This window comes from Centroberyx affinis, unplaced genomic scaffold (genome assembly GCF_046629955.1).
Source record: "Centroberyx affinis isolate AG114_WGS23_722 - 3 ecotype Tasmania unplaced genomic scaffold, CSIRO-AGI_Caff_v1 ptg003462l_1, whole genome shotgun sequence".
In the NCBI taxonomy this organism is placed as follows: domain Eukaryota; kingdom Metazoa; phylum Chordata; class Actinopteri; order Beryciformes; family Berycidae; genus Centroberyx; species Centroberyx affinis.
In genome coordinates this window covers 384,047-405,347 of record NW_027281426.1, presented here as the reverse complement: position 1 = coordinate 405,347, position 21,301 = coordinate 384,047, and the positions used below count along the sequence as shown (strand labels likewise).

Genomic DNA, 21,301 nt, shown 5'->3' with positions numbered 1-21,301 from the left:
CACTGAAAGGTTCAAAAAGATAATAGGTACAATACAATACAGATATTTAAAAGAAATCCTACATGATGATGAAAGAGGAGAAAAAAGGAAAAATAATTATATATCACCACTTAAACATTTGGACTACAAGGTAACTGTTGAAGTTAAAAAGTAAAGTCAGAATAATGTGGAACCCTTCAGATCCAACAGTAAAGTCTTCATTTTCTTTGTGTATTTTTAGGAGACAGTTAAAACAAAAGGATCTTCTGTCAATCTTTCTATTCATTCATTTGGTCTTATTGCTGTCAGGCATAGTGTTATGTTGCAATACAAATAAAGACTGCTTGTCAAATTGCTGTCAGAGGTTTGATTTAGAGGTGTCTCATTGCAGTTAATTAGATTATTACTTCTAACAATTTCTGGAGTTGCAAAGATGGTTTCAATTAGTTCTGTGATGAGGGCAACATAGTATATATAGGTCCAACTTCCCTTCACCTGTTTCCTCTTCATGATGGCGTGCCCTTTTTTGGAAGAGATACAGGATGAGGAAGCGCTCATAATCAGACGAGCCTTTAGGCGTGAGAGAGTTTTTAGGGACAGGTCAGACCCACTGGCATTTGGAGAAGACTATCTCATCGAAAGATACAGATTTTCGGGTGATGGACTGAGGTATCTATGTAGGCTCCTTGGTCCTAAAATACAGCACCAGACTGCTCGAAGCCATGCACTTACTGTATCACAGATGGTCTGTGTGACATTGAGGTTCTTTGCAAGTGGAAGCTTTTTGTATTCTGTTGGGGATGCAGAGAACCTCAATAAAGGAACCATTTGCCGCACAGTACGGCGCGTTTGCCTGGCCCTGAAGTCACTCATTCATATCTTTGTCACCTTCCCTGGCCACAGAAGACTTCTTTACATCAAGGAGGACTTCTACAAGATTGCAGGTAACATCAGTTTCAGCTTGCTACCACTGGTTTCCAATTTGATCAGTTACAGCTGGATACTTTATGTTACAGCTTTCCCTAATGTGATTGGTGCAGTGGACTGCACCCAAATCAGAATTCAACGTCCCTCAGGGGAGCATGAGGGAGATTATATCAACAGAAAATATTTCCACAGCATCAATGTTCAGGTAAGAGTCATTTGTAGTGACTCAGACCTATATAAATGCATTCATTTTGTGCCTGAAAGGACCTTAATAGGTTACATCTCATCTTTTCAGATGATATGTGATGCTAACTGCCTTGTGACCAATGTAGAGGCAAAGTGGCCTGGATCAGTCCACGACTCCAGTCTTTAGGGCTAGTCCAATTCACAGGACACTCTCACAAGGTAAGCCACACATTATATTTGTAAGTACCTTGGATATTTTGAGTATTTTACTATATCATTTAAGAAATGATGCATTTTATCATTAGGTGAATTCTCTGGAGTGCTGCTCGGAGACAAAGGCTACGCCTGCGAGTCATTTCTCCTGACTCCACTTGCTGACCCCCAAACCCCACCACAGCAGGCCTACAATAATGCACACAACAGGACAAGGGCTCGCATTGAGATGACCTTCGGCCTTCTTAAATCACGGTTCCAGTGCCTGCACCACCTGAGGGTTTCCCCATCCAGGGCTTGTGACATCATTGCGGCATGCACAGTACTGCATAACATAGCAGGCTTGCGGAAGGAGAGGGCCCCGCGAGTGGCTATTGAAGATGTCTGGGAAAATGCTCCCATCTTCCCAGACAACGATGCTGGCCGATTAATCCGAGACCGATATATTGCCAATTTTTTTTCGAAGGCTTAAGTGCTGAATTTTGATTTCACAATAAATGATCGGATCTTGTGTGGTACTTTTTGCTGTGTAAGTGCATTTTGTCTCGCATTGGTAGTGCACTGTATAGTCAGATTTCTACATTCCCCCTCTCCAAATCAATTGTATGCCCCACATTCATCGTAAAAGAAAAGCAGACACCATTATTTTCTGGTAAGTTTTCAAGTCCATTTTATTATCGTCGTCGTCAGCTTGGAGTCTGGAGTAGAGAGCGCAAAAGTTACAAGGATTAACACACTAAAATCACACACTAAAATCACAAATATGGTTACAGTGTGCACTGCAATACTCACCTCACGTTCCAGTTTCTGGATCTCGAGATCCAGTTTCCTGAGAGTCCTCCTTTTGATTTGAATATCCAGTTCAATTGCCTCCAGATTCCTCTTCTCTCTCTGGATTTGGAGTTCTGCCAGCTCTGTCTGTTTCTGCAGATGTTTTGCATACATGGTTCGAATTGTTTGTGAATTCTGTAGAAGGAATGCCAATTAGCACAACAGGATTTGTTCATCACATGGACTTACTTCAGCATATACTCACAATGTTACCAGCTTCCTGTTGAGGCTGTGCAGTCTCTAGGTCCTGTAACACATTTTTATTAGCACCACATCACTGACTTTCTATTCATTTTGGACTAAATAAGCAGTATGTCTCCACAAATTTGACATGATACCTCAAGCCTTCTGGAGTCCACAGACAGCGTCTCCTCATCTGCGGAGGTACACTCCACAGCTGCAGATGTGCCTTCCCCCTGCATTCATGAATCAAGAGAACTCGTATTGACATTTGAAAGGACATGCCAAGCCTGTAATTGCATAAAAATGTACAATACTAACTGGATCGTCTTCTGGTGGCTCCAAAAGCAGAACTCTGTCCCCAGTAACTGCAAGCAAATTCAAAGTCAGACAGTATAATATTGTGAAATGTGTTTAATCTGTAGTGGAAGTGCAATGTAGGCAGGTATGTACCTTGCAAGAAGCTGCAACTGTCAGTGGAAAGGACCGAGTCTGTCACTGTATTTCCCGGGATCCCCTCCATCACTGGCCTCCCTTTATTTAAATCGATGGCCAGCTCCTCTGCTGGGGTCAGGTCCTGGGTGGGTGGGCCGCCCCCTGTGCCAGCGCAGTGTGCTTTTTTCTTGACCGCTAAAATCGTAAAGAAATTCATTGTCAGCAGACAACAAATCTATCACTTCATTTGATAATTGCTATTTGGGCTACAATAAAGTAACTCACCAGACTGCAGAATGTTTTTATATTTGGTTTTCACCTGTTGCCAGGTCCTTTTCTGGCCAGACAAGTTTGTTCTTTATGAAGGATGATGGATGAAACAGAACACAACATGGGATAAATAGATTCAATAGATGACAGAGAGTAGATCATTTCTTTGAACTTATTTATACTTTACATAACCTGAGTAACATGCACTTCTATGGGCCACATTAAAGCAAAACAAAACACAAAAACACCTATTGATTAGTGGACTTAAAGTCATCAGCTCCGCATCCTTTAACTGTAATTCTGACAGTTCCTGTGGAGTACACTTTATTAATTCTACATGTTTGGGCTACTTACGCATTAAGCCGGTCGGCTATTGTCTGCCAGGCTTTTTCCCTCTCCTTTTTTGCGGCACTGGTGTTTCCTTTTTTGCGTATTGTGCCTTTCATTTCCTCAAATTGCTGAAGAAGCAGCTCTTGTTCAGCAAATGTAAATGAAGTTGCGCGTCCGTGATCCATTCTTCAATCTGTGATTCTGTGATCAATTTCGCGGTCTTCTTAAGAATGCCGTGAACACGCACTTATCCCAAACATCCACACCTGGCTTGACTAAGCCGCGTCTCTTCATCCTGGCTCGGCAAACGTGCAACCAATTAATCCAAGATAGCGCCGACAAGGCTTAGTCAAGCCGCGCCTGCTCATTTATCCTGGATGTCTTTATCCTAGTTTTGTGCAATACCCCTCTGTTACCAGCCATGTTTGGGTTTGGGTCTTCCTTTGTTTGCCAGCCTGTTGCAGCTTTTTGCTTTTTGGAATTCCTGATTTGTACTCTGCCTTAGTTTTTTATTAAAGCTTCCATCTTCAGAAAAGCTCTCTGCCTCTGCCTGTCTGCATTTGGTTCCTCACCACACCTCCCCGTGACAGAAAGTAAATAATGGTGTAAGGTTGGCCGATTGGTTGAGGCACAAAAGAGATGGTTCTGTTCATTCAGTCCAGGTGTTTTATTTACAGCAGTGCGTTCCCATGCAGCTTATTTACAGTGCAAACAAATTTGGCCAAAACGCAGAAAAAAGGAAAAAATACAGCTTGCAAAAATAAAGAAGAAAAAATATACAAGGCAAAAAAATAGATATACTTATGAACAAAATCTGCACTATAAGGCAATGCCCCTTTAGGTAAGGGCCCTCCGCAGATGACTATGTACTGTACTGGTCTGCTATGCTCTCCCTCCAAGGAGCTCAGCCTCCACCTTTATATAGTAGCGGGCTCCTACTAAGAGACATCAATTATTAACTGATAATCAATTATCTCCTAGCCATATTCCCCTGGTTCAAATTATCACACCATATTATAAACAGTAATAATAAGGGTCATTAGACATTTCCAACAACAATTAATCAACTCCAAAAGCATTAAAATAACATTTAAAGAAACACCATTAAACACCCCTGCCACTTTACCACACTTGGTCCGATCCCCCGGAAACCCCCCTCTAGAAAAGGAAGTGGAACGCTCCGTCTCGGGTTTTCCGGGTCTAAAAGAGAGGATCGTCCAGTGCAGCACAGAAACAGGTGACAAACAATTCATTTGTGAAAAGTACATAAATAAATACTCATTTAATTACAAAGACTATATGTCTCTTGTCTTTTCATTTTTACATTGCAATGTTTTATGTAAATGAGTTACACTACAACTGGGTCGCTATGTATTAACGCTATATTGGTGACCTCCGACATCACAAACAGAGAGGGGGAGAGAGAGAGAGAGAGAGAGAGAGAGAGAGAGCAAACGCAACGATATCACGGCAACACAGACACTTCTATGCCGGTGTTCCGCGCAGGACTGCCCCCCCGTACATGCGTGCCTCCCCAGTGTAAACACACGCGTCGTACAATCCTGCCTCCCGTACAGCGCTGCCTCCTGTTGTAGTATCGTATTTCAACCGCCAGGTGTCATCTGTGCACAAAGACACTGTTTACTACAGGCTCGCTGTACAAAGATGTTCCCCATGGATGCTTGTCATATTCAGTCGGCATAAAAAAGACAATATTTCTGTACATGCTATGTAAAGGGAGTCCAAAAATGTATTTAGGTTTTTCAAAAACAACATTACATTTCATAGGATTAATGTGATATATTGTCCTAAACATAACAGATTGGAGAAACATAAAATAATAAAATAAAATATGTAAATATAAAATATATAAACTATGAATGAATTCTTGACTTTACAGATAAATAGAGCTATATCTGACTACAGCTATCTGCCACTATCTAACTACCTCTGAGCAAAACTTAGTCTATGACCTGCTTCACTGAATGTTGGCAAAGATTATGTTTCAGACATTTTGTTTTAATAGGAAGGTTTCATTGAAGTAAGATAGGAACTACACTGGATTTGAACCCATGGCCTTGCATTCATGTGGCCCATTCCTAATGGCAGCTCCTTAGGCCACTTTCTTATTCTCTACCTGCAAATCCTATTTGTGTTGCTGTGTTTGTGTTTTGTTGTTCTCAATTGCCCTCTATGACTTTCCTTAGGTTTCTATGGGCACATCCATGGTTCCATCCACTGGTTTCTCCCTATATTGCATTAATGAAAATATCTTCTTTCACCAACCATTTCATGACCTGGGTTCAGTCCACTCTAACCAGAGAGGAAGATAGGGTGGAATACATTAACTTCTGTGGGATTTGCCTGCTCAGCAAACAGAGATCCCCTAATTTTCACCAAACTACATAGGAAGATGAGATATTCAGGGCAGAACAACATATCAATATTATCTCAAGGTTGTGTTACAGTGAGGTTGGTAGTGTGTTAAGGTTTGAGGTCAATACTTTTGAACATTTGTGAATGAGTGGGCGGCCTATCGCACATCTAAGATTCCATACAAAACAGAAAGGGACAATCACAGAGGGTGAAACTAAATGTAACATCCCCTTAATATTCCAATTGATTTGGTTGCAAAATACATATGTTTAGCCTACATTTAAATCTATAAAATAGATTTCACATGTAGGACAGGGGTTTTGGCCATTGGCCCACAAAGAGCTGAAAAAACAGCACCGACATGGGGACAGCTTTTATTCCCCAAAAGCCCAATGATCTTGAAATTGAGACACATAAGGTTTGGGTTTTAAACCTTGATTACAACCTGAAACCAGATTTTACTGTTGACCTAGTTTACTCCTTTTAACCCAATTTGTACAACAAACTGTTACTCTACTTGAATACATGGTGCAGCTCTAACACAGCTAGGAGACCACACCTTAGCTAATAGAGTCCCATAACCACAGGAGAACCTTGTTTGAATTACTTTTAATTTGTGTGCATTGAGGGCCTACAAGTCACTGTGCTTGGCACATAGCACAGGTAAGGTTACTCTTCACTTCTGACACACGAGAATGCAAAGAGTCTAGGGGGTGCTTGAAGGTGAATGCTGACTTATTGTTGGTAGCGTAGCTCACAAGCAAACTACAGGCCCTCAGCAACAACATTGTGATGACTATATTAAATGTATTATATAACTAGTTACCACAATGATCAAAACAGTTGGAAAGCAGATGAAAGCATGACATGTGGTTATGTTTTATGTATTTTTATTTGTAGATGCTGTTAGGGAGAAAAGCACAGTTAAACAGAAAAACAAGGGATACCAAACTGAAAGTGTGAAGTGGCTTCAGATAATCAGTTCAGATATCAGCTCATCTGATCAGACAACTTCATCACCAGCCATCAGGAACTTTGTGAGCTGAAAAAAAGAAAGAAAATAAAGTTAGCCAACTTCTTAGGTGGAACCATCAGAAAATACAAACCTTATCGCTGACATGCTGAACATATATAGTGTGATGGTGGAGGATTGTCCACACACTGGCTGTGGTACCATCTGTGACAACTGTCGCAGTCAATCTAGAAAAAGAAAAAAGGAATGTACACATACAGAACCAAAATTTAGCTTGTGAACTTGTCTCAGTAGTCATCTTACCCAGATAGTGGGCTCCACTGTTGTGTGCCTTTTGCCACAGACTCTGCAAAGGTTAGTCCTTTTACCTGCAAGAAAAGGGAATCAATACTCACATGCAATTCTGGGTATAATACATGCTGATCTGACCTTTACCCTACCTTTCCTGAGCAGCATCAGTGCAATTTCTCTCCTGAACCGATTGATTGCTGGACCTTCTGAAGAGAAGGTAATCGGCTCACCCCTCAGCACAAACTCAGCAAACTGTAAAAAGGATTTATTATAAACTCAAAATTCTCATTTAAATGAAATAACTAATCTTCCTATCCAGCATCTTGTGCCCACCTTGCACACAAAGACACCACATGATGTGCCATCCATCTGCTGTGGGTGAGGAAGCGTTTGGCATCTCCACTGTGGTAGTTGATGGCCTTGTAACTCCATGAACAGCCTGTGAAATATTAACACAGGAAACAGTTTTCCAAATACATATGCATTCTGAAGACTTTACAAGGCAATGTACTACCCTTTTACTTACCTGGTTCTTTGTTGGCACATGTTAAGTTCAGATGAAGTCTCCCCCAGTGAGTTCAGGTACAACACCCTCCCCTCTTTTGGGTACATGGCCTTTAATACACATGTTAAACAAATCAAAGTGTGATCCTGCTGAATTCCAATACATTTAAGTCAGCTAGGAGACTACACTTTAGCCAATGGTGTTACATAACCATAGGAGACCCTTGTTTGAATGGTTGCCATTTGTGCACATTGAGGGCCTATAAGTCACTGCACTTGGCACATACTGTAGGTAAGATTGTCCATTTCACTTACAACAAATATCCAGTGGTTGCCCTTATTAAGTGCACCAATCAGGATGTCGAAGTCCATTGGGTCCAACTGTATAAATGGAAACATATCATGGAATAAGTGAAACAATTGTCATTTGGAATTGACATGACACAAAAAAAAAAAAAAAACACCTTTCGCATTCCCTGTGCAGTTCTTGACCATATGCTCATTAGCTGGATGGTGTCCAAGACTGCAGCTTTGGTTGTTGCCACAGAATTGTGGGAGATTGTGAGAAGGGTCAGGTAAGCATTTATGACCTGCATGAAATATGGGAAAAATTAGGAGGATGGCAGAACTTTAACAATTAGATATCCAACAACATTCATGTTGTAATTATGTGCATCTAATATGAGAACTGAACATTTACCGATTGTCCTTGGATACTTGATGTGGATTGTACAGTGTGACGCTACAGTGTTGGCCTTGAGCGTCATAGAGCTATTGACAATAGGACAAAGATAGCCTACCTCACTCTCAAGTTCCCTGTTTGGTGCCAGCCTTTCCAGGTCAAAGGTATAGAGCCTGTAAGGCCCTATGCGGCTGCACAAGACCATGCCACCTTTTCCTGACCAGATGTTGTCAAGCCCTTTAACACAAATTGAAATAGTTGGCTTTGTATTTAAGGTGTTTCATTGACATTATCTTGACTATCAAACTCACAAGTCTCAGGATCTGCTTCAATTGTAGGATGCCTGCCATCAGGGTCTGAGTCCAATTCTAACTCAGACTCAGGTGTGTCTTCACTGCCAGATAGCATAACATACTGTGAAACAGAATCAGCTGATGGATGGTCAGCAGAAGAAGCCACTGGAGGGGGAGGACTTGCAGGGAGTGAGGCAGCAGAGGAAGCCACTGGAGGGGGAGGACTTGCAGGGAGTGAGGCAGCAGAGGAAGCCACTGGAGGGGGAGGACTTGCAGGGAGTGAGGCAGCAGAGGTCGGAGAAGCAGCGGATACTGTTGATGAATCCGAGTCAGCCAGTGGAAAGGGAGAGACTGAAGGGGGGGCATCAGGGGAGGGTGACAACCTCCTAATTTTATGGGGTATTCGCTCCTCTGGGGTTATAAAATGGGTGAGGTGATCAATATTAACCCTTTTGAACACCTTTCCATTTTTCTCCATGTCTGCGCTCTTTCCCTCCAACCTGATAATTGTGAAGGGAGCATCCCTCTCTTTCCCAAGCTTCCCTCCAACCCTCTGCTTGTCCCACCTATTCTCTCTTTGCACCTGGTCACCCACTTGGAACTGGATGCCAGGTCCCTCAGCCAACTTCCTCTTTATGGTTTTCTGTTGTACTTTAGAGACATTTTCTTGTACAATCTGGAAAATGTCATCCTGCCTCTTCAGGCCTTCATAGATGACCTCCTCCATCAGGGAATCCTCAATGGTACTGCTGAGCTAGAGTATAAAGTGCAATGTTATTGACTTTCCAAGAAACTAAGTGACAAATACATTGGAAACAATTAGTTCCCACAGTAGAGCAACACTTACTGCATAATCTTTTGGTACCTCAATGGGATAGTGTGCTTCTCTCCCAAACATCAGATAATAGGGAGAGTATTTGGTGGTGAGTTGCTTCTTGGTCCTCAAATTGAACATTGTTGAGTCCAAGTAGTCAGCCCACCTACTTGTCCTTGCATTGACCATCTTAGTCAGGGTCCTACAAGAAAAATAAGTACTTCACAAAAGCAAGATTTCAAATTTCACTCTACAATAGCATCACTACAGCGGGTCAAGTCATTAATGCTGAGGCCCTCATCCAATATGCACAGTCTTGTTTGATTCTTACAGACAAGACCTTTTGCATCATCAGGACATAAGTTTACTCTATACCTCTGAATTGTCCCATTGAGACGCTCGACCAAGCCATTTGTCTGTGGGTGGTAAGGTGCACACAAGCTCCTCTTTATGTCAAGTTTGGTGCACACTGCTTTGTTGAGCTAAGGATTGAAAGGGAAAGGCAAACATTTGCTTTTTAATTACGAGGTCAGACCTGTTAATGTTGTAGGTTCATGGATTAAAAACTGCTTCTCACATTGTTCACAAATTCATGCCCCTGGTCTGTCAAGATACGCTTAGGTGCACCAAACTTGTAGAACAGTTGAATAATGCAGTTGGTCACTTCATCTGCCCTCTTGGTCTGCAGTGGGAAAGCCTCACTCCACCTTGTAAAATAGTCCACCATTACACAGATGTACTGGTAGCCTTCAGTGGTTGGTGTGAGTGGCCCAATCAGGTCCATGCCAACCAACTCCCATGGCTCAGTGACCTGCAAAGGTTCATATATGCAAATACTTAAGCAATTCATCTGTCAACCACTTTGAACATGTTTAGTTAGCCAGTCATCTGTTACAACCTTACCACAATAGGAGTACGTGTTGTTGGCTTTTTCAGCCCAGTCCTCTCACTCTGACAGGTAGGACACTGTCTTATCTGTAAAGACAAAGATTCAAATTGTTCCAGTTGCCAAACTATTGAATACATGCATTTGTTTGACTCAAAATCAAAGGGATGGCCACATAATCAAATGGACTACAACTGATAACCCACTGTACTTACTCTAAACACTGTCAACCCCACCACAGGATACCCAAGGTGCAGGGATATTCAGTCATGTTAAATATGAGCTGGTGGATACAGTGTTGCAAGCTCAGGTAAATGGGTAATGAAAATACCCCAACCATCAACACTTACCCACTCCCTTATATCCTTTGTCATTCCAGGCCAATAAAACCGCATCCCAATGGCATGCTCGGTCTTATGCATCCCACAATGACCTCCAGTTGGGCTGCAGTGGAATTGCCTGAAAATGTTGTCAGCCTCCTTTGCTGACCTGACCACTTTCACTAGCAGCTTATTGCCCAGGTCATCCACCTTCTTGTAATACAGTTCAGCATCTAAATGTAAACAAGATTAAAGACTTGTTAGGATATTTATATTTTAGACACATTTGAGAAGACAATTAGAGACTTAATATTATTCATCTTACCTTTGACTTCAAAAGTCTTGGTTAGCCTCCAAATTACATGTTTCTGTTCTTTGGTTGCGTCTTCAGGATATCTCCTCCAAAGAATGTAATCAAAGATCATTTTATATTTTTGCGCGTCCATTTTCACTTTTCAGTAACAGTTCTCCTACTCCAACAACATTTTGTCCCATAGTGTCCCTTATATACCCTCCCAACTAATTTGCACCATGTGTGCTGATTTGGAGATTATTTCCCTCATTGACTTCTCCAAGTCTGTCCCAGGCACTTTAACAATTAGAGAATGTAAGCAAGGTGGTGTAAAAGGGATGGGGCTGAAGATCCATGCACATTCTCATTACCTTACTGAATTGTAGAGGTATACTTGCACCCATTCAGTGAATACATGCCATGTCATCAGTCATACCAAGGCTATGGAGAGGGCAAGAGAAGCCTGGTTGACCACACCTTATTGCAGGTGTCAGCTATTTCCCACAATCATCATGATGACCATGTCTCTTTAATGTATTGCATGAGTGAGAGAATGCAACAAGCAAAGGTTCTTTAAATGAAATATTTATTTTTACACTGTACAGTAGTCTAAATGCAACATGCAACAATTTCAAATGATTTATGAGTTAGTTCATACAAGGATTTCAGTCAACTGAAATCAATTAGTCTACTTTCACATGACTGGGGATACATATATGCAATAAGGACAAATAACTTTTTCATTGTTCATAGTTGAAAGGATGACTGTATGCCAACAACTAATACATTTGTTCTGCTTGTCATCTGAAGATTATAATAATTCCTGTGAAAGGCAAGGCAATATAGGCTACCTATACCTAAAACTGTGGTCGGTAAATTGTCAAGTCACTCCGAGCGTTCTTAGGCTACGTTATGTGTGATTTATTTTCCATGAGGAAAATTAGCTTGTATACAAAGGGAAAATATTTACATTTCTACTCTCTTAAACTTTGTGACACCAAACGCGCAACTCCACGGGAAATGGGCTGCAGACTGACTGCACAATAGTAGGAAAAGACAAAGGAATCAAGCTTAGCCCGTGTGCATATCAAAATGATGCTATAAGATGTCTTGTTTATTATTAAACAATTGCCGAACAAACAATCGACAATCAACTGACTCTGCACAAATAGTCTATAATTTTACACTTTACAAAGTAGTCCAAAACACGTTTGTCTGCTCTGGGCAAAGAACGGTGAGAAATCAAAGCTTCCAGGGGCTTCATCAAAAATAAGTTATTGTGAATCAGACAATACGAATCTTCAGGTAATTCAAAACATTACACTTGCAACATACGCCTTTGTTTGATCGCAGTACCAAACTGTCTCCCTCCCGCAGTAGACCAGTGCAGACACTAGGCTACTGAGCACTGAGCAGACTCAAGACTCAAATTTGCATCAGGAAAGTGAAAGGCACAGATTCAATTGTGGAGTACATGCGCCGTCTAGTGGAGAACTGCTGTATTACACGGGAGGCAGCACTGTACGGGAGGCAGCGCGTGTGTTTACACTGGGGAGGCACGCATGTACGGGGGGGCAGTCCTGCGCGGAACACCGGCAAGATGTAGTTAGAAGTGGCTATGCAGCGTTGTGTGTGTGTTTGCACCTTACTTTCTATAGGGCACGGGATATCCCTGTGACAAATGGAATCTAGTATATGCACATAATGTCACCTTATATGAATGACTTCAAATATTTGTGTTGCATGTTTGCACATATTACTTTAAATATATGTGTGAAATATATGTGGTTTCAGAAAGTCAAGGTTTCTTTTTAGCCACTGTTGCTTTGAAATGAGGGGCTTGTCTCCACTTCCACTCGGCAGGGGTTTCTGCAGACGAGCATACTGTGTCCTCAAAGACAAACTACAGGTTTTCACCTCTTCAACTGAAATAACAGGATAACATGGTTGTAGTAGCCTTCTCCACTCTTATCGTGGTACAAATGGGAGGACACGTCAAAGAGGCACTCCTCTTCACTCCACAACTCCACCGGTTTCTCCTCTTCCAAGAGAACCGAGACACCAGGAGCAGGATGGGAAATAATCTCCAAAGGAATCTAGTTGTAGTCTTGCAAATAGTGACCCTGCAAGATCCCCAGTCTTCGCAAAATCTTATAGTCTGTGACTAAAAACTCAGTGACTTATGACACATTGTCTTTAGATGTGAGCTGAGTGTGAGAGGGTGTCAGACTTTAGTCTTTTAAAAGTCTTTTCAAAGTCTTCTAGTGTATGGTAGGCATTAGTGAGCACTTCTCCTTTGCCAAGATAATCCATCCACCTGACAGGTGTAGCCCTAGTCATGTGAGATCCATAGTTCAGTGCCTAATAAATGTCTTTTTTCAAGATAAAACATTTTAGAGTGGCCTTTTATTGTGACCAGCCCAAGGCACACCTGTGCAATAATCATGCTGTTTAATCAGCATCTTGATATGCCACACCTGTCAGGTGGATGGAATATCTTGGTAAAGGAGAAGTGACCCTAACCCTCATTCGCACGTCCAGGGATTTGGTATATGCTGGCTGTTTTGCCTGGGTTAGATCTCATCCAACCATCAAGAGCTCTGTTGTAATAGGTCTTAAATGGACCATAAACTGTCACGATCTGCTCCAATCTGCTCCTCTGTTTCCTGGGGAAGTCGTTCTAGTCCGCCATTTTGAAGGTCGTCCCAAAGCTCTTATTTCTGCTCTGAGGAGTGAGGAGGGATCTCTGAGGAGCCATGAGCGAGGATACACGAGAGCAGCCTTCCCGGAAGACTTTCAGCTGAACGTCATGACGTTAATTACACCGCCCCTTCATATAAGCTCCTTGGCCCCTACACCTGGCAAATTTGAACAAGATGGCAGACAAACAGTACAAGTGTAAGTGGCCGTTATTTTATGCTTTTTGATATATAACAATGCAGGAACATGAGGAACCTAAATTACATTCATGTCATCCACAACCCGTTTTGTTATGTCATAAATCTCACTAACAGCAACTGTGTATAATGTCTATTGTACAGCATTGCGTTATTTATCAGACCTGTGTTAGAAAATGTTACGTTACGACGGTAACAAAGTTACAAGCATTCACGTGGCTGCCACACTAGCTGCTTATTTCAAGAACCAAACTGTCACTGATATAAACCATACATTTGCCTATCATTAATTGTTCTGCATGTTATGTGAGTGAAATATCATGGCTTGTACGTTGCCCTTTACTGACAGCTTTGAAATATGCAGAAGAAGAAGAAGACACAGCAAAACTGATAAAATATAGGTCAGAAAATGACCACCTCTTCACAGGGAAGAGGCATACAGCCAAGAAGGCCTGGGGGTGAGTTCACTGTTTTATGTCTGTTTTCTCAATGCTATTTTGGTCACCAGCACAAGCACCTGCACTGTGTGATAATCAATGCAACGTCGCACTATCACCATTGTCCACATACATACTAAATATAGTGTTTGCTGTAATTATCATGCATCTCGCTTATTGTGGTCACACTTAGGCTCTTCCCCTCACTTTGCATGAGACTCTCATGAGTCAAATGCCATATGAGAGAATAAACCCTGCTAATAACATATGGACTTTGAATAATAAAGTTCCACAGTTGAATATGTTCTGACATTGTCACTTTACTGTAAAGTTAGTTAGTTAACGAGAGATACCCTTTTACTAATATGTAACATAACTATCTTGTGTCTGGGATCATACCAGGGATGCAATAAGTTGACATCCTTCTGTTCTTCAGGACTCTGGTGTCATGGACGGAGCCAGGATACCCCACAAAGGTGTTGATGAAGAGGCCCTTCCCATCACATACTGCCTGCAGTTGTATGGATGGGAAGAGCTTTCTGTTGAGATAATCCTGGCCATCGGGTCCTGGGGGGTTCTTGATGCGGACATGGCAGCCATCAATGGCACCCACACACCTGGAGAACACTGGGCTGTTGGCCAGTCGTGCAAATGCTTGGCCAACCTCATCCAGTGCTCCAGCGGTGGGCAGTCTGATGACCTCCTGGTGAAGGGCTGCAATTTTCTCCACTCCAGTGTGCACCAGTCTGCAGACTGTAGACTTGGGAACATAAAAGGCCCGGGACACCACACTGTATGACAAGCCGTGTGCCAACCAGTAGACGGTGATCAATAAATGCACCTCATGTGACCAGCCTTGTGTGTACTTTGATGGCAGAATCCTCATTAAGGCCTCCATGGACTGTCGCCCCAGCCTGTAGTCAGCCATGAGGTCCTTCTGACCATCAAAGTACACAGCAAGGACTGGAACGTGGGGATTGAGCTGTGCATAAATTGGTGCAGTGTCCCACTCCATGTACAAAATAAAGGAAACTGTGTTACTTCCCACACTAATTTTCTTCATGGAATAACAACATTTGTCTCAACCAACTGGACCATAAAATGTGTTTGACGCAGACAACATATTCAGAGGCAGTGATGTATGCTTTCTTTCGTCTACCCGGCTGATATATATTCTACCTTTTGTGTCTAGGCTTGTGCATGCACTATAGCTATGTTTGGCAAGATGCCGTTTTTTTATCTTCTATTATTTGGCCATATTGATCCATTAATTTGGCCAACTAGTTTTTCTCAAAGGAGGACAAATTAGAGCTTCTCTGCCGAGCCAGCAAACAATGTAACGTTTTGTTAAGTAATAAAGAGCAGCCGAAAGTTAACGGTTTTCCCCCCTTTCATATTTAGGCTACTAACTTATAGGTCCCGACAGCACGCAAATTTATTGATTTTTATTGATGTAGCCTTTTTTATTTATTTATGTAGTTATTCATTTATTTTGATTTGGGTAAGCAAGCATCTCCATATTGATTAAACTCTTTAATTTCGGTTTACATCAATAAACTTGGATTTACTAAACAGAGATTAGTTTTTAAATTGTGCAACAGAGCTCTGCTTAATTTTAAATCTGGATTTACTCATTTTAAACCTAGTTTTGCTAATCTCGGATTAGAACTAATCTTAGATTAAATTAATCTTTGTTGGTGCAACCAGTCATAAAGCATTAGATTTGTGTGATGCTTACCTCTAGTAAAAACTGGATGGCACGCTGCAGTTTTTTTCTCCTGCGTCTTGAATGCTCCTGTTGTTGCCGGAGCATGTCCCATGTGGCATGTGCACAAGCTATGGTGTTTAGAGACATCTTCCTTCTTATCCTTGTGAAGGATACACATTTGGTCTAGCATTATCCGACACTTATATAGGCTTGGTACCTTCTTAATTAACTGATTGAGTTACAGCTGATAGTTTGTGAACACACCTAATTAGCCTACATTCAGCTGCTGAAATGCTGAATGACAGTGATTGAATTGAATAGAAATTATAGTATTTATTTCTGCCTGCAATCAATAATAGAAATTAGTTCATATGTATAAATAGCCTATACAAATTCATATACATACATAGTTAGACATGAAACAGAGGCAGATACTTCAATACCTGCAGTCCGAGAAAGGTGTAGGCTGCAGCTACAATTTATAATGACAAAACGGTAACATCAAACAACAAAAACAATGAATCTGCTAATCACAGTGACAGGCTAACTTTACCTGCTCATTGATGGCAATGAAAGAACAGTCTTTTGCCTTGCCTTGCTATGCCATTTACTCTATCAGTGTGGCAAACTATGGGGGGAAGGGGGCGGGGGGGGGGGACTACTGTGTCAGTGTGAATATATCGGTAACGACAGATGCTGGCAGCAGATCCAGCTGTGCCGCCATAAACAGAAACAGACGTCGCTTCACATGACGCTTCAGAGGAAAGGACGTCTCATTTCTCTAAAAACATATTTCCTTGTTTCCTCTCTCCTCGCATGGTTTCGTTGCGTCTCTCCATGCATCCTCGGTGGGAGGGACTAAGACGCAAGGAAAAGACACAAGTGAGGGAAACGTGGATGCAATTTAAGAGACTTGGGATGCACCCCTCTGCAACTCCCCAGTCCTGCCATCCTGTATACATCCACCAGATGTCCTCGGACTTTCCCTCATTTCCTCATCCCCTGTTCCCTCCTCCTGCTCCTACACACCTGTCTGCCATCAGCCCACTAGTCCTGTGTCTTTGTTCCACCCTTACCTGCCGGCTATCTGCCTATCAGCTCCCGGACTCGCTCCCCTGCCAGCCAGCTGTTCCCCGTTTGTCATTAGTCCCTGTGTGTATATATAGGCTGTGTTCCTCAGTTTGAGTTGCCAGTTCATCAGTCTTGTTACGTGTTGTGTTACCTGCCTTGCTACCGGTTTAGTTTCCTGTTTAGTTACCAGCCTTGTTACCTGCTCTGTTTTCGTGTGAAAGTCTTCTAAGACTTGCCAGGTTTGGATTTTTTGTTTCTTCCGCTTGCCAGCCTGTTTTGTGCTTTTTCCTTTTGCCCGTCGGCCTGTTTGTGTTTTTTGCCCTTTTGGATTGTCTGCTATTAAAGCCTTTTACGTAACCCCGGTTCTCTGTCTGCCTGTCTTGCGTTTGGGTCCAGTCCCTGAGTTTTACACATCCGTGACATAAACACTCTTGTCCAGAGGCTGCAGGCGATGGGACGTGTGGGGTGGAATTGTGAGCATAACAATGCCCTTTCGTTTTGCTATATCTAATGCCCTCAGTGAAATGTGGTCTGCATGTGGCCTCATGGTTATCAAGGAGTAGCAGCATGGGATGGTCAGAGGAGCAGTTTGCTGAGTGTGCTGAACCAGATGTTCAAGGAACTCAGCAAAGGTGTCTTCATTGATCCAGCCAGATCTGGTGGAGGTACCAGTTGATCCTGGAGGTGCTCCTGTAAGGAAATGGTCTTTGTATCTAACCCTTGGGAAGATAAACATGGGAGGGACTGCATTCCCAGTAGCATTGACTGCACAGACCACAGTCACAAGCTCTCCTCTTTCAGCAGACGTGATGGCGCCCACTTGCTTCTTTCCTTTTTCTGCCACTACCTGCTTTGGTGTCTGCACTGTTGTGACACTGTTTCGTCAACATTATAAATCATGTTTGGAGGGAATTTATGCCTGTAAAACAAAGACAAGACATGAAAGAGCCATGATGAGAATCAGAATAGTTAAACCTTACAAGTAATGCAAAAAGCATTTACAACTAAACATCCCTTAATAGATATCCTGGTAAATGTAGCTGGTAGGTAAACACACGTGCCAGTCTGTTGTAATTTTACTTTACTGTTGTATATAGTTGTCATTAATAATGTAGTGAAATATATTAATTCTGTCACCTGTCCATCATTTTAGTCAGATTGTCAAAGAACACCCCGACTGTAGTTTTATTGAAGGCTGTAGCTCTTCCCAAAGATGTCGCTTCAGGCATATGGCAGGAGAGATGGTGGCATGCCATAAAATTCTTGAACCAATCTCGACTTAAAAGAATATAATTCATTCTATCAAGATACTGTATTTAACTACACAAGATAAGTTAACCTTTGCTGACCTACTGAATCATGTAGGGTACCCATGCCGGCCCTCTCTGTTGACCCCTTACCCTGACCCCCAACAGTGGTTCAATGTGGCCCACTGCAGGACTAGAGCCCGGGTTGATATGACAATAGGCATGCTCAAAGCCCGGTTCCAGTGCCTATGTAGACTCAGGGTAAACCCCAGAGAGGGCATGTGGCATTGTGGCATGTGTAGATCTCCATAATATTGCCACAATTAGAGGAGAGCAACACCCTGAGGAAGACCATCCCATCCACCCTGCAGATGTCCAGGATGGAAGAGCTGCCCGAGACATAATATGCTGGAATCACTTCACAGATTAAGCTACCACCACCCCAAGCAGTCAAATAAAGACAAATCATTCACATTTCATTTGGTCTTCTTTATTTCCTACAAATACAAATGCAACAGTTAGTATTTTTATGTTAATAATAATAATAATACATTTTATTTGTAGAGCGCTTTTCAGGGTACTCAAAGACACTTTACATAAGTTAAAAACAACACAATAAAATCATATGACACACAAGATTAATCACACATTAAAAGCAGTTCTGAAAAGGTGAGTTTTGACTAGTGATTTGAACATGAGCAGATCGGTACAGTCTCGGATGTGTTTGGGGAGAGAGTTCCAGAGGGTGGGGGCAGATATGGAGAAGGCTCTGTCGCCCCAGGTCGGGTGCTTGGTCCTCAGAGGTGGAGACAGAAGGTTGGCATCAGAGGAGTGGAGGCTGCGGGAAGGAGTGTGGTGGTGGAGCAGGTCGGTGAGGTAGGAGGGGGCCTGGTTGTGGAGGGCTTTGTGAGTGAGGAGAAGGACTTTGAAATGGATCCGTTGTGGGACAGGGAGCCAGTGGAGGTTCTGGAGGACAGGGGTGATGTGGTCTCGGGAACGGGAGTGGGTGAGCAGGCGAGCAGCAGAATTCTGGATGTACTGGAGTTTATTTAGGACTTTGGATGTTGTGCCATAAAGAATGCTGTTGCAGTAGTCAATTCTGGATGTGATGAAAGCGTGGATCATAGTTTCGGCAGCAGAGAAGGAGAGTGATGGGTGGAGACGAGCTATGTTTTTTAGGTGGAAGAAGGCAGTTCTGGTGATTTGTTTGACGTGGTGTTCAAAGGAGAGGTTGCTGTCGAAAAAGACTCCGAGGTTGCGGATGTGTGGGGAGGGAGACAGAGTGGAGTTATCGATGGTGAGGCAGAAGTTGTGGGTGGCTTTAGTGAGGGATTTGGGACCAATGATTAGCATGTCAGATTTATCGCAGTTGAGTTTGAGGAAGTTGGCTTGCATCCATGATTTAATTTCGGTGAGACTGTTAGTCAGAGTGGATTGAGTAGCAGTGGTGATGGATTTAGTGGAAATGTAGAGCTGGACGTCATCGGCATAGCAGTGGAAGTGGAGACCATGACGACGTATGATGTTACCAAGGGGGAGCAGATAGAGGATGAAGAGGAGAGGACCAAGTACCGAACCCTGGGGGACGCCTTGGGACAGAGGAGAAGTTGTTCCAACAATTAACATATTTCACCTGTGACCATGCACCCACCTCTAATTTGCGATCCAGTAATTCAATTTCAAGATCTGCCTTTCTAATCTGCCGCCCCAAGTACACCATTTCTTGGTCAGTTGGAGGATGGCATTAAATTCTACAGTTCCACATGCAGAATTATCCTGGCATTTACTGAACATCTCACTGTGTCAATCTGTGCTGTGGCCATGGCCATGTAGCCATGCTCTGTTAAAAAGGATAAGAACGTGCAGGTTGTTAGTCCATTCATTATTTATTCTCATCACTTCAGTGTAAATGTCAAACTCCAAATTCCACACAAGAATGTAAAGAAATGTGAATGGGGAGAACTATCAGTAGCTACCATACATAATATTAAGATGTATACCTCTGTAGGCCTCTGAATCCCTCTCTGTGGCAGCAGACAACGTGTCTTCTTCATCATCATCCTGTGATGAAGATGAGCATTCTGTTTCGGTATACTTTAAACTACTGGCAAGATCTCTGGATTATTGAATACTTCCAACTGCAATGAGTTCTGTTGTGGCAGGAGGCTCAACAAGGCAGATAACACCTTCAGTAACTGTTGGGAAAAATGAAAAACCCAAAAAAGGAATATCACGGTTCCCACTCTTTTCTAGAGATCATTTTCCAGACTTTTCCAGGACATTTTCAATGATGATCAAGCTGGTATGACATACAGGGATCGCGCCATACACTAATATGTTCCTCTCTGTGGAAGTCTGATTTAAAAGACTTGCAGTCTATGGCTATAACCTATCTATGAAATCATCTCTTACATGCTTAGAAATTACTGTTTTTTTATTTCTGCGACCACGTACGCGCATGCATACACACGTGGGGACATTTTTGTGGACTCACCGACCGACCGACAGAGCGAGCTATAGAGCTACTGGTCACAGCTAAAAAGTACCGTTAGCCAGTATTTAGCCGGTTATCCAACTCTCTCAACAATGCTCAACACACATTTGAAACCATTGCTCCTAGCCAGAGTTGAATCACAAACCTTAAAGCTTTGCAGGCAAAACAAGCTAGCAAGCACGTCAACTTTAGCAATTGAACCAAACATGCTAACCAATTTAACATTATTCAACCGTTTAAAACAAGTTGGGAAGAAAGCAGCGTTAATCTATAAACCTAATAAAAACTACCAGAGTTACCAGCCAGCAGTGACTAATATTTACATGAAGGATAATGTAACTTAGGTTATTCAGAGTTTCAGCCACTTAAGTTGAAATGTCATCCAACCTGCATGTGCTACCATGTGACGTGACTTCGGGGTGCGTTCACAGCGTTTCCACAGCATAACCGAGAGGAGCCTATTCAAAATACTCTCGTCCATAAACTACCATTTGAACGTTAATATGATCCTGAACATAAGTTAGCCCTTTCAGATGGCAATGTTATCCGTTTTGGGGAGCTCTGATAGATAGCCTAGTAGTTCATTCTCAGCTAAAGGAAAATAGCAGAATGTTGAAATAATTTTCCAGGACAACACAAGATTTTCCAGGACATTTTACTTTTTC

General features: G+C 42.4%; 1 long non-coding RNA gene and 1 pseudogene across 1 annotated transcript; one reads left to right on the top strand and one right to left on the bottom strand.

The window, feature by feature from the left end:
- Nucleotides 1-487: 487 nt before the first annotated feature.
- LOC139661131 (putative nuclease HARBI1) lies at nucleotides 488-1,777 on the top strand (annotated as a pseudogene).
- A 1,093-nt stretch (nucleotides 1,778-2,870) lies between these two features.
- LOC139661139 (uncharacterized) lies at nucleotides 2,871-3,749 on the bottom strand. The gene is made up of 3 exons (XR_011696581.1): nucleotides 3,376-3,749; nucleotides 3,037-3,107; nucleotides 2,871-2,946 (listed from the first exon to the last, which is right to left on the bottom strand). It is a non-coding gene; the product is annotated as an uncharacterized lncRNA (long non-coding RNA).
- Nucleotides 3,750-21,301: the final 17,552 nt, after the last annotated feature.